Genomic DNA, 13,491 nt, shown 5'->3' with positions numbered 1-13,491 from the left:
AATCTTTCATGAGAAAGATGGCCACAGAAATTCCATCTAGTTTCATAATACAACTACACAGAAACGGTGTTTTTTTTTTCTCTTCTTAAAAGTGATTTTGGTAGCTTTATAGTAGAGTGACTCTGAAAAGTATGTGAAGGTATGGGGTATAAAAATGACCTCTTCGTCTTAGCTGAAGTTTATTGCAACATAAAGTGCAATAATTGGCAAAATAGTGCGTAATCGCAGCCACCGGATGAAGTAAACACAACGATAGGTGAAGAAGTACTAAGAGCGTTGCGGGACTTAGATCGTTGTTCTTACAATGTTCTACGAACCGTCAGTTTCATCTGTTATATGGAAAGTTGCTATATTTACAAAGTATTTTTTTCACAATAACTTGCAACGGTAGCAGTTGTTAAGTCATTAATATCCTTGTTTCATATTTCAGTCAATATTCTGTGTTTCCTCTTAGTTTCATTTTTCTGTTCTGTGTTTCCTGTTAGTTATGACTCATTATAATTAACATTTTTTTCTTTACAGGAAGCTCTGTAGAACAAGTGAAATTAACTTTGCAAGCAGTGCCCTCTAAAGGACAAGCTGAAATTGATAAGGACAGTTTAGCGTCTATGTGACAGAAGTAATTATTATTTTGAACATGGCGTGACATCTAGTGACAAAATATAACATAAACAAACGGTGTAGTTGTGTTAAAAAACAAACAAACACAAAAAACAGGCTTTCCAATGATGTTATTAAGGTATTTCACTTAGCCGAGCGTCATTCTTAATAAAATATTGATGAATAAAACTATTAAACAAATGTATCGTAAACAAGTAAAAGATCGGAAACAAATAAAGGACCGGAAGTGTTAAGTTGCCAAAAAAAAAATTGTTGTGAGATACCTGTTAACTTTATACGTACAAAAACTAAAGCTTCTCCATTTCAAGTACAGTCTCAGAAATGTTCTGTTCTTTTGAGTAATACCGTGGACTGGATGGGAATCTGATTTGTTGATAATTTATATTCCAAGTTGGAATTGACATGTGCGATACGCGTTAGAATACGTATCATTATTGTGTCTTCCTTCAGCGAACCTGAAATCTAACTATATCCACAGGAAATGAAGCAGACACGACAAATAAAAATGGTCATCAAACATTCAACTGATGGTTCTAAAGAACCTTAACCTGCTTGTATATAACCACCTTAAATATTAGGATGGCAAAATCATATCTCTTCGTGACCTCGTAAAAAAACAGCAAACATTAAAGTGAAAATAGCGCCATCTGTAATATTATTTGTGCACTTACTACAGGCATTCTCTTCTCTACTATGACCTACCAAAAATCATCGCCTAAATGTAACCAGTTCGAGTCTCTTTAGGTAAGACTTGCAATCAAAACAAAATTTGAAGTCTATAAAAAAATATCTTTTTGTGAAGTATTTCCAGTTTCTACGGTTGCCAACTGCCACTTACTCACCTGACCTTCTGTAAATTCAGGGGCTCGGTTTGCAGTTTGTCAAGTTCTGTAAGTGGTTAGTTCTGCCCAGTTTGTGTCTCTGGCCCTTCTGTCATTGTACATTATCAGTGCAGTAACTCATGTAAGGTATTATCTTGTGTATATGTTGTCTTAAAGGAAACGTTCCCTAGAGGTGTTAGCTCTCTGTAATAAGGATAAACTGTATCATGATAGATGTTTAAATGAGAATAATTATACCATTATAACCCCTATTTAATCAGGTGAACTACGCAGAGGTAGTTAAGAAGTACTTCGTCATAGTTCGTTATGATAAATGTTTTTATTATCACGTTTAATTTTGATGTAGATCAACCATACAGCATGGAAACTGCTAAACAAAATAGTTCGAGATTTTCTTCTTGATAAATCTGTTTGATGTGGATGAGATATATCTTGGTAAATATGTTTGATGTGGATGAGATATATCTTGGTAAACCTGTTTGATTTGGACGACATATATCTTGGTAAATATGTTTGCTGTGGACGAGATATATCTTGGTAAATCTGTTCGATGTGGATGAGATATATCTTGGTAAGCCTCTTTGATGTGGACGAGATATATCTTGGTAAATATGTTTGATGTGGATTAGATATATCTCGGTGAATCTGTTTGACGTGGATCAGATATATCTTGGTAAACCTGTTTGATTTGGATGAGATACATCTTGGTAAATCTGTTTGATGTGGATTAGATATATCTTGGTAAACCTGTTTGATGTGGATTAGATATATCTTTGTAAACCTGTTTGATGTGGACGAGATATTTCTTGGTAAAACTGTTTGATGTCGATCAGATATATCTTGGTGAATCTATTTGATGTAGATGAGATATATCTTGGTAAATCTGTTTGATGTCAATCAGATATATCTTGGTAAAACTGTTTGATGTCAATCAGATATATCTTGGTGAATCTGTTTTATGTCAATCAGATATATCTTGGTGAATCTGTTTGATGTGGACGAGATATATCTTGATAAATCTGTTCGATGTGGATGACCTACATCGTGATAAATCTGTCTGATGTGGAGAGACTATCTTGGTTAATCACTTTAATGTAGAGAAAAATGCATCTTGTTAACTATATTTGATGTGAAGATGCTACGTCTTGGTAAATCTGTTTAATGTGAATGAGCTACATCTTGGTAAACTTGTTTCATATGGATGAGCTACAACGTGAATAATGTTCGTATTGACTACTCGATTCACTGTAGTGTTATGATTGGTACATCCGATAAATAACTACACTATGGTTCTTTAGGAAGAGTGTAAATGAACTTCAGTAAAAAAATACAATGATGAACTACACGTTTAGTTTAATATGGACGAACATTGTTTAGGTAAGTTCGTTGACGAACTACACTATGTTTCGTTAAGTTTAATGTGAGTGAACTTTACTTAGCTACTTCCCTTGATAAACTACACTATGTTTCGTTAAGTTTAATGTGAGTGAACTTTACTTAGCTCCTTCCCTTGATGATCTACAGTTCTACACCATGTTTTGTTAAGTTTAATGTGAGTGAACATTACTTAGCTACTTCCCTTGATGAACTACACCATGTTTCGTTAAGTTTAATGTGAGTGAACATTACTTAGCTACTTCCCTTGATGAACTACACTATGTTTCGTTAAGTTTAATGTGAGTGAACTTTACTTAGCTACTTCCCTTGATGAACTACACCATGTTTCGTTAAGTTTAATGTGAGTGAACATTACTTAGCTACTTCCCTTGATGAACTACACTATGTTTCGTTAAGTTTAATGTGAGTGAACTTTACTTAGCTACTTCCCTTGATGAACTACACCATGTTTCGTTAAGTTTAATGTGAGTGAACTTTACTTAGCTACTTCCCTTGATGATCTACACCATGTTTTGTTAAGTTTAATGTGAGTGAACATTACTTAGCTACTTCCCTTGATGATCTACACCATGTTTTGTTAAGTTTAATGTGAGTGAACTTTACTTAGCTACTTCCCTTGATGATCTACACCATGTTTCGTTAAGTTTAATTTGAATAAGCTTTGTCAAGGTAGGTTCGTTGATGAAGTACACTATGGTTCGTTAAGTTTAATGTGTGTGAACTTTGTTAAGGTAGGTTCGTTGATGAAGTACACTATGGTTCGTTAAGTTTAATGTGAGTGAACTTTACTTACTTCCCTTGATGAACTACACTACGGGTCGTTAAGTTGAATATGGATGAACTTTAATTACATTCGCTTGTTGATGAACTACGTCACAGTCTGTATGTGTGTGTGCTTACTGGTCACAATTCCCTTTTCATTTAGTAGCGATATATGTGAAATATTTATCATATGTTGTTATATACAAATGTAAATATAAAGGTAAAATATGTGTGTGAGTAACTGTTGTATGTTATATTGGTTTTTCACAATTGAAGAAATTGTGAATTTTCCTTGTTTCTCTGTTGTTTCCTAAAATAAAATACTTTAAAACACAGATGTCTTGTCTTAAATTCGTTATACCTTTAGTAATGTCAGACAAGTACAATGTCAGACAGTTTAAATCATTTACTCATCTTGTAAATCCCTAAGAGATTTATCTTCTGCACTTAACATTGTTAATCCAATTGGAAAAGATTTGTTAATCCAGTGGAAAAAAAAAAAAAAAAATCGGTGTAAGTTACAACTTTTAACAATGTCTTCCATTACATGTATCGCTGGACATATCGTTTCGTGTTAAACACTAGGCACATCAGACATAAGAACGAAGAGACGTATTTAGGAAGTTTCATTGAAATCATTAATTTCCACTTCTATATTTCAGTCGTTCAACTCATCCGGGTGAAATCTATATTTCTGACTATAAAACAACTGCTTGCTTACCTCGTTATGATACAAAATCCATACGTTAGTGCATTTAATACAGTTGTAATTGTCTGACAAAGCCACAAGATAAAACATCTACAGTTTTGTTTTATATTATGAAAGATAAACCTTATCTTTATTCCAGTCATACCTTCATCAGGTTAAGTAATATCCAACATTTACTATTGTTGTTATCGTCTTATTCCTGATGTGTGTTTACTTCTGAGTTATGATTAACGTACTGTCCAAATGTAATTCTCGTTTCTGAGTAATGTCCAGTAATTGCTGCTATTGTTAACACCTTATCTGTAGTGTGTTTATATTTCTCAGTCAAACAGTCGCTGTTACTGTTAACATCTTACCTGCAATGTCTTTATATTTCTGAATAACGTCCAACAGTCGGTGTTATTGTCAACAACTTACCTTTAGTATGTTTATATTTCTGATAATGTCCAACAATTGCTGCTATAGTTAACACTTTACCTTTAGTATGTTTATATTTCTGAGTAACGTCCAGCAGTTGGTACTGTTAACACCTTACCAGTGGAATGTTTATATTTCTGAGTAACATCCAACAGTTGGTACTATTGTTAACACCTTACCTGCAGAGTGTTTATATTTCTAATAATGTCCAACAACTGCTGCTACTGTTAACACCTTACCTGTACCGTGTTTATATTTCTCAGTAATGTCCAACAGTCGCTGTTGCTGTTAACGTCTTTATATTTCTGAATAACGTCCAGCAGTCGGTGTTACTGTCAACACCTTACCTTTAGTATGTTTATATTTCTGGTAATGTCCAACAGTCGGTTCTATTGTTAACACTTTACCTTTAGTATGTTTATATTTCTGGTAATGTCCAACAGTCGGTTCTATTGTTAACACTTTACCTTTAGTATGTTTATATTTCTGATAATGTCCAACAACTGCTGCTATTGTTAACACTTTACCTTTAGTATGTTTATATTTCTGGTAATGTCCAACAGTCGGTTCTATTGTTAACACTTTACCTATAGTATGTTTATATTTCTGGTAATGTTCAACAGTTGCTGCTGTTGTTAACACTGTACCCGCAATGTTTTATATTTATAGTAATTTCAAGCAGTCATTGATATTGATAAGATAATATAAAGATCAAATTTTATATTTGTAAATAAATGATCCCTCATATATTACTTATCTCTCAGAAGAAGAAAAAATATTTGAAAATCACCATTATTTTAATATCCTGTTCTTGATGTCTCTTTCTACCTACTATACTGTGTTTCCGGTATTCGAATTATGTGGGAAAATTATTTTCACCTGTCCAACTATCTTTGAATTATGTCTTTGCTCAAATTATCCTCACTTCCTAAAATCATTCATATGATTAATACGATTAACCTCAACTTCTCTTGACATGAATATGTTTGAAGAGAATATAGACACACAAAATATGAAACTTTATGTAGAAACACCAATGGATGGACACACGGAATATGAAACTTTATATAGAAACACCAATGGACAGACACACAGTTAGAATATGAAACTTTATATTGAAACACCAGTGGACGGACACACAGTTAGAATATGAAACTTTATATAGAAACACCAATGAATGGGCACTCGGAATATGAGACTTTATATAGAAACACCAATGGACAGACACACAGTTAGAATATGAAACTTTATATTGAAACACCAGTGGACGGACACACAGTTAGAATATGAAACTTTATATATAAACACCAATGGATGGACACACGGAATATGAAACTTTATATAGAAACACCAATGGATGGACACACGGAATATGAAACTTTATATAGAAACACCAATGGATAGACACACAGTTAGAATATGAAACTTTATATAGAAACACCAATGGATGGACACTCGGAATACGAAACTTTATGTAGAAACGCCAATGAATGGACACACGAAATATGAAACTTTATATAGAAACACCAATGGACAGACACACAGTTAGAATATGAAACTTTATATTGAAACACCAGTGGACGGACACACAGTTAGAATATGAAACTTTATATAGAAACACCAATGAATGGGCACTCGGAATATGAGACTTTATATAGAAACACCAATGGACAGACACACAGTTAGAATATGAAACTTTATATTGAAACACCAGTGGACGGACACACAGTTAGAATATGAAACTTTATATAGAAACACCAATGAATGGGCACTCGGAATATGAGACTTTATATAGAAACACCAATGGACAGACACACAGTTAGAATATGAAACTTTATATTGAAACACCAGTGGACGGACACACAGTTAGAATATGAAACTTTATATAGAAACACCAATGGATGGACACACGGAATATGAAACTTTATATAGAAACACCAATGGATAGACACACAGTTAGAATATGAAACTTTATATAGAAACACCAATGGATAGACACACAGTTAGAATATGAAACTTTATATAGAAACACCAATGGATGGACACTCGGAATATGAGACTTTATATAGAAACACCAATGGATGGACACACAGTTAGAATATGAAACTTTATATAGAAACACCAATGGAATGGACACACGGAATATGAGACTTTATATAGAAACACCAATGGATGGACACACGGAATATGAAACTTTATATAGAAACACCAATGGATGGACACACGAAATATGAAACTTTATATAGAAATGTCAATGGATGGACACACAGTTAGAATATGAAACTTTATACAGCACGTCAACAGACGGACACACGGATACAATATGAAACTTTATATAGTAATGTCAGAAGATAGACACACAGTTAGAACATGAAACTTTATACAGCACGTTAATAGACGGACACACGGGTACAATATGAAACTTTATATAGTAATGCCAGAAGATAGACACACAGTTAGAACATGAACTTTATACAGCACGTTAATAGACGGACACACGGATACAATATGAAACTTTATATAGTAATGTCAGAAGACAGACACACAGTTAGAACATGAACTTTATACAGCACGTCAACACACGGACACACAGATACAATATGAAACTTTATATAGTAATGTCAGAAGATAGACATACAGTTGGAATATGAAACTTTATACAGCACGCCAACAGACGGACACATGGATTCAATATGAAACTTTATATAGTAATGTAAGAAGATAGACATACAGTTAGAATATGAAACTTTATACAGAACGTCAACACACGGACACACCGATACAATATGAAACTTTATATAGTAATGTCAGAAGATAGACACACAGTTAAAATATGAAACTTTATACAGCACGTCAACAGACGGACACACAGATACAATATGAAACTTTATATAGTAATGTCAGAAGACAGACACACAGTTAGAATATGAAACTTTATACAGTAACGGCAATTTAAAAACTACAAGTTCAAGGAAAGTTCATTTCAGGTAAATAGAAACTCCTCACCCTACAACACATAATCAGTACACTGTTAAACACACAGACGAAGAACAATAGAACCCTAAAATAGTGATTACCTTGTTGCGTTGTCCGTCTTTCAAGGATCTCGAAAACATTATTTTGACTTTACTACTCGAGAAAGCGTAGGCTAGCACAGCTAGGCCTGACACATACGTAAACCTTCTCTGTTATCGCGTATTCAATCAATTCTAGGACTCTGTTTACGGGGCTGTTGGTTTTGTCTCGTTAAAGTTCAATAGCTTTAGAAGGCATGTGGTTCCCTGGAGATTCTTCCATTGTGCAAACCCTTTTCAGCGCTAAGTACAAGAGACTGTGTAATCTCGATTTCAAATGTGCTTAATGACGTAGTAATTTATTTACGTCTTCTATTTCCTTAAGTTTCATAATTCAAACTGAGAAGCTAATTACGTTTAATTTACAGATAACGCTTAGTCAGAGATTACATGCTAAGCCTAAATATTAATAAAAACACCCTTTCACTAACCCTCGCGGCACCAGAATTTCCAGAAGTGTCTATAAAATATAAAACATGAACAGCATTTGTATAAAGCATGCAAAACACCTGAAACATTTTTAAATAAAATTCCATACCTTTTCATTTAGCAAATTTGGTGACAAGAAAAACAAACACACCTAAATTGAGAAGGTTTGTTAAACCTATTTCAATGCACGTCTGTAATAATCAGGGGAGGTTAGCTTTATCGAAATACCCTAATATTTGTAGAGAAATATAACAAAATTCAAATTACCTAAATTATATGTATACATGGCAAATTACATTTGAGCTCTTTTTAAAGCTAATATAATTTTGTTATATTCAGAAAAGGTAAAAATTCCCCTTATTTCTTCAGGTATTATTCCAAACGCTGTGGCAAGTAAACCTGAAGGCTTCTAAACGCTAAAAACCGGGTTTTCATACCCGTGGCTAGCACAGTGCAGATAACTTGTGTAGCTTTGTGCTTAACAATAAAGAAAGAAGTAAAATATTACCCAATCAGCTACATTGTAATTAAACAGTTAAAGTGTTTGGTTTATCTACCAAACCACTTATGCAAGTCTGGAATCATTGGCAGGACAAGATGTAAGTATTGATTGAACGATTCATATATTAAGATGCGGCGTAACATGGCCACGGCCAAGTAGGTTAAGGCGTTCGACTCGTAATTCGAGGGTCACGGGTTCGAATCCCGGTCGCACCAAACATGCTCAGCCTTTCAGCCGTGAAAACGTTATAATGTTACGGTCAATCCCACTATTCGTTGTTAAAAGAGTAGCCCAAGAGTTGGCGGTGGGTGGTGATGACTAGCTGCCTTCTCTCTAGTCTTACATTGCTAAATTAGGGACGGCTAGCGCAGATAGCCCTCGAGTAGCTTTGTGCGACACAAAGTAAGATAACATTGCATAGTTTAAGGACACCAAAGGATCTATTGGGCTGTGTGGGCTGTCCCATACTCTAAATTAAAATAATCAAGTAAAATAATTAAACAAGAGGGAATTCTCAATAACCGCGGTTTTTGAAATTACTACAGGCAGGACTAAAGTAAATAAATATATACCTATTTTCTCCTCTTTATTAGCTATATTTTTGTGCACCGGAATAAGCAAGCGTGGGATGCGCTTATACCAGAGCCGATTGCATTACTCATCAGAATATTTACAACTCTACCCTAAAATTGAAATTCTTTTAGACAGAATTAAAGTAAATTAATCTATGAGACCTTGCCATGATCAAATAGATCAATTCTGAGTCTAAAACTGTAATTATATCTCAAATTGGCCAAGAGACGACGGAGCTATGATCTAAAAGTTTGTATCTGGAGAAACTCAGAGGCATTCTACGAGCCAATATGCTACGACTAAAAATCTTCAAGGCCAGCCTTTATGTTTCGTATTGTTATCAAGCTTTCTTTTAAAACTGCTTAAATTTAGTGCTTCCATAACATCAAAGGCAAACCATTCCAGAAGCCAACCACCCTGTTAGAAAAATAAAACTGTCCAGAATTTATATTTGTGTCCCCTGGACTTACTGTTCTCGTCATTAAATATAAGAAAGTTGTTGCACCAACACTATCGATTCTCTTTAGTTTCTTAAATACCTCAAGCAGATCCACCTTAACTTTTTTTCTTCAAAAGAAAACAGTTTCAAAAATCTTAACTCTCGCCTTATATGACAAACTGTCTATTCCAGGCGCCATTTTAATAGCCCACCACTGAACCATTTCCAACAAATTTGTAATTAGAATCCAATATTCCAAATGTTGCCTAACCAGTGACTATACAATGAAATCATAACCTCATTAGAGCTTGTATTGAATATCCACGTAGATACAACCTAAAATATTATTTGCCTTACCACTAGTGGTAAGCACAGTGCTTGGATGACTTAAGAGATTCATCAATTATTACATCAAGATCTCTTACTTTCATGACACTGTTATGATTTTCCTATCTAAGTTATTCTTATAATTAAAATTATGATAACCCACATGCAATATGTTACATTTATCATAATTAAAACTCACCTGTCATGTATTTGCCCAACTCACTTAATGATCTAAATCCTTTTGTAAATCAGCAGCATCCTTTTCACAGCTAACAACACCCAAGGCCTTTACATCATCTTCAAATATAAATAATTTATTTAACATTTTTTGCATCTGTGCCATTGATGTAAATAAAAAAGAGCAATGAACGTAAGATTGATCCCTGAGGTACCACACTTGAAAAAAGCAATGGACGTAAGATTAATTAATCCCTGAAGTACCACACTTGAAAAAAGCAATGAACGTAAGATTGATCCCTGAGGTACCACACTTGTGACAATAATCCAGTTTGGCTGAACTTCATTTATAACAACTATCTTCTTTGTTTATCACTATACAACGCTAAAATCAGGGGTTCGATTCCTCTCGGTGAACTCAGCAGATAGCCCAATGTGGCTTTGCTATAAGAAAACACACACCTCGTCACTATTTTGTAAAAAAATTAACATTCAAATGTTCCAACGAGCATCTGCTAATATTATATATATTGATGGATGGTCTAGAGGTTGTTATACTTTCACTTAAAATAGGTTGCCCAGTTTTTACAGGTTCGACACCAAACAAAAGTTGTTACAACAAGAAAAAGAAAATTGTCTGTGACATTTTTATTCATAACCGTTCACTCAAGTATATAAATATCTCTGTAGATAAGTTGCATACACGTAAACGAATTTAAAAACAAACGATTTCGTTTGTTCATAATTAACCATGATTAAATTAAAAATTATGGAACATTGAACGGAGAATTTCAGATACATTTGTCGATAAAGCCAAACGATTTGTCTGATGCAGTACTTAATGTAATAATATGTATATATGCACATTATGCATACATATCGCATAAGAAGAGAAAATATGCAACATTATGTCGAATGTTGAATTACGAGTTACTTTTATTTGACAAACGATCGCGGATCTAGTTTGCTTTTAAATAAGTCTCCCACTGGGACTGTGGTAAATCTATGGATTTACAACTCTAAAATCAGAGGTTCGATTCCTATAAGTGGACACAACAGATAGTTCAATGTGGCTTTATTATAAGAAAAAAGCACACATATTTTAATATTATTGTAAATCACTGTTTCATTTTGCCCACGCTTATTCTAACACGATCCGTGACTTTCTATCTATATGAAAAGAATTGTACACCATTGACTCTTTAATTATTTTAAGCTACGTAATATGCTGTTTCTTCCTGTCTCACAACACTGGTAAATGATTAACTTTAGCCTGAAATGAACAAAATTACAAATCACAATTAATTTGATATTATGTTTTTATACGGATATAAGTACCATTAAACTAATGATCTCCCTAAAATAATTAAACACAATTTAAAATTAAGTTTAATAAAAGCCCATTTGCAACACAACTAAAACACATATGGCAATCATTACCTATGGGTGGAATAGATAGATATAGAGAAATACACTCCACCTAATGACTTACCAGAAACTAATCGGTTTTACTTCGACTACACTTGTCCTCCGTTGTTACGTCACTGTCAAAATGGGTGGTGGATATGACGCATAACTTACCAGATACAATGACAACCTCTGGACTAACAGCCTATTTTTCTCAATTATGACCAAAGGAAAGCGAGGAGACAAATTTGTATGTTTAATATTGGACTGCTTCCTCCTCTAAACATATACGTCATATCTACCAGAGAGACTCTGTAGGTGAAAAACAATGTCTTTCTTTATGCCTCTCGTATGCACGTGAGTCTGAATGTGAATTTTATATCAAGAAATAAGAAGCAGAAAAAAACGAGCATAATTTCTATTAAAACATGAACATGAACACGATTTGTATTAAACATGAACGCAAACATGATTTGTATTCAAACACGTACATACACATTTTTGTATTAAACGTGATTTGTACTTAAACATGTACGTAAACATGAATTCTATTCAATCGTCTACATAAACATGATTTGTATTTAAACATGTACATAAACATTTTTGTATTAAACATGATTTGTATTTAAACATGTACGTAAACATGAATTGTATTCAATCGTCTACATAAACATGTACATAAACATGATTTGTATTTAAACATGTACGTAAACATGAATTGTATTCAATCGTCTACATAAACGTGATTTGTATTAAAAGACGCACGTATGCGTAATTTTTATTAAAACATGAGGACAAGTATGATCTGCTTTATAACAAGAAATTTGATTTTTATTAAAACATAACACAAATACGGTTTTTGCGGGGTTTAATTTAATATTTTTGAACAAAGGCTTTAAAAATGCTCAGCAAAAGCTGTTTTTTTTTAATCAAACATGAACGTAAACATGAAAGATGACGAGAAACCCACTTGAAGGAAAAATGTATTCTCAAGACGGCTGATATAAGTATTAGCACTTTATTTAAAATAAAGTACAGAACGACGTTTCGACCTTCTGAAAATGACTTAAAAGGTTGAAAGGTTGTTCTGTGCTTATATTAATTAAAGTGCTAATACCCACACCAGCCGTCTTGAGATTACGAAGGTAAGCACGTTTTTTATTAAAGCCGGAAGACAAAGAACCAGAGGGGTGAACTGTCCAAAAACGTTTCGTAACCTACTGCTGTTCTTTCTTTTCTTTTATTAGTTCAAATTGAAATCGAGGCATTTATATACTACATTAATAACCGAAGCTCTGCTGTGTGGTAGGTTTTAATTGAGATTTTCCGGGTGAGCAACACATATCCAGACAGGAAATGAAGACTCATTTACTCAACAAAGCAAGTTCAGAGAAGTTTCTTTCATAAAGTTGTTTTATTAATCTACTTATAAAAAGGCCCGGCATGGCCAGGTGGTTAAGGCTCTCGACTTGTAATCTGAGGTTAGTGGGTTCGAATTCCCGTCGCACCAAACATACATGCACTTTTAGCCGTGAGAGAGTTATATTTTGATGGTCAATCTCACTATTCGTTGGTAAAAGAGTTGGTGGAGGGTGGTGATGACCAACTACCTTCCCTCTAGTCTTACACTGCTAAATTAGAAACGGCTGGCGCAGATATCCCTCGTGTACTTTGCGCGAAATTCAAAAACAAACACACTTATTTAAATGTAAAAACACTGAAGTTCGAAATATTAATATTAATTTCAATTGAAAAAACGAAACACCAATTAAGCAGCTGTTTCAGATAAATTAGATAATATGCTCTGAGGTCTG

Source organism: Tachypleus tridentatus, chromosome 5, assembly GCF_004210375.1.
Source record: "Tachypleus tridentatus isolate NWPU-2018 chromosome 5, ASM421037v1, whole genome shotgun sequence".
NCBI classification, from domain to species: domain Eukaryota; kingdom Metazoa; phylum Arthropoda; class Merostomata; order Xiphosura; family Limulidae; genus Tachypleus; species Tachypleus tridentatus.
This window is presented reverse-complemented; position numbering follows the sequence as displayed.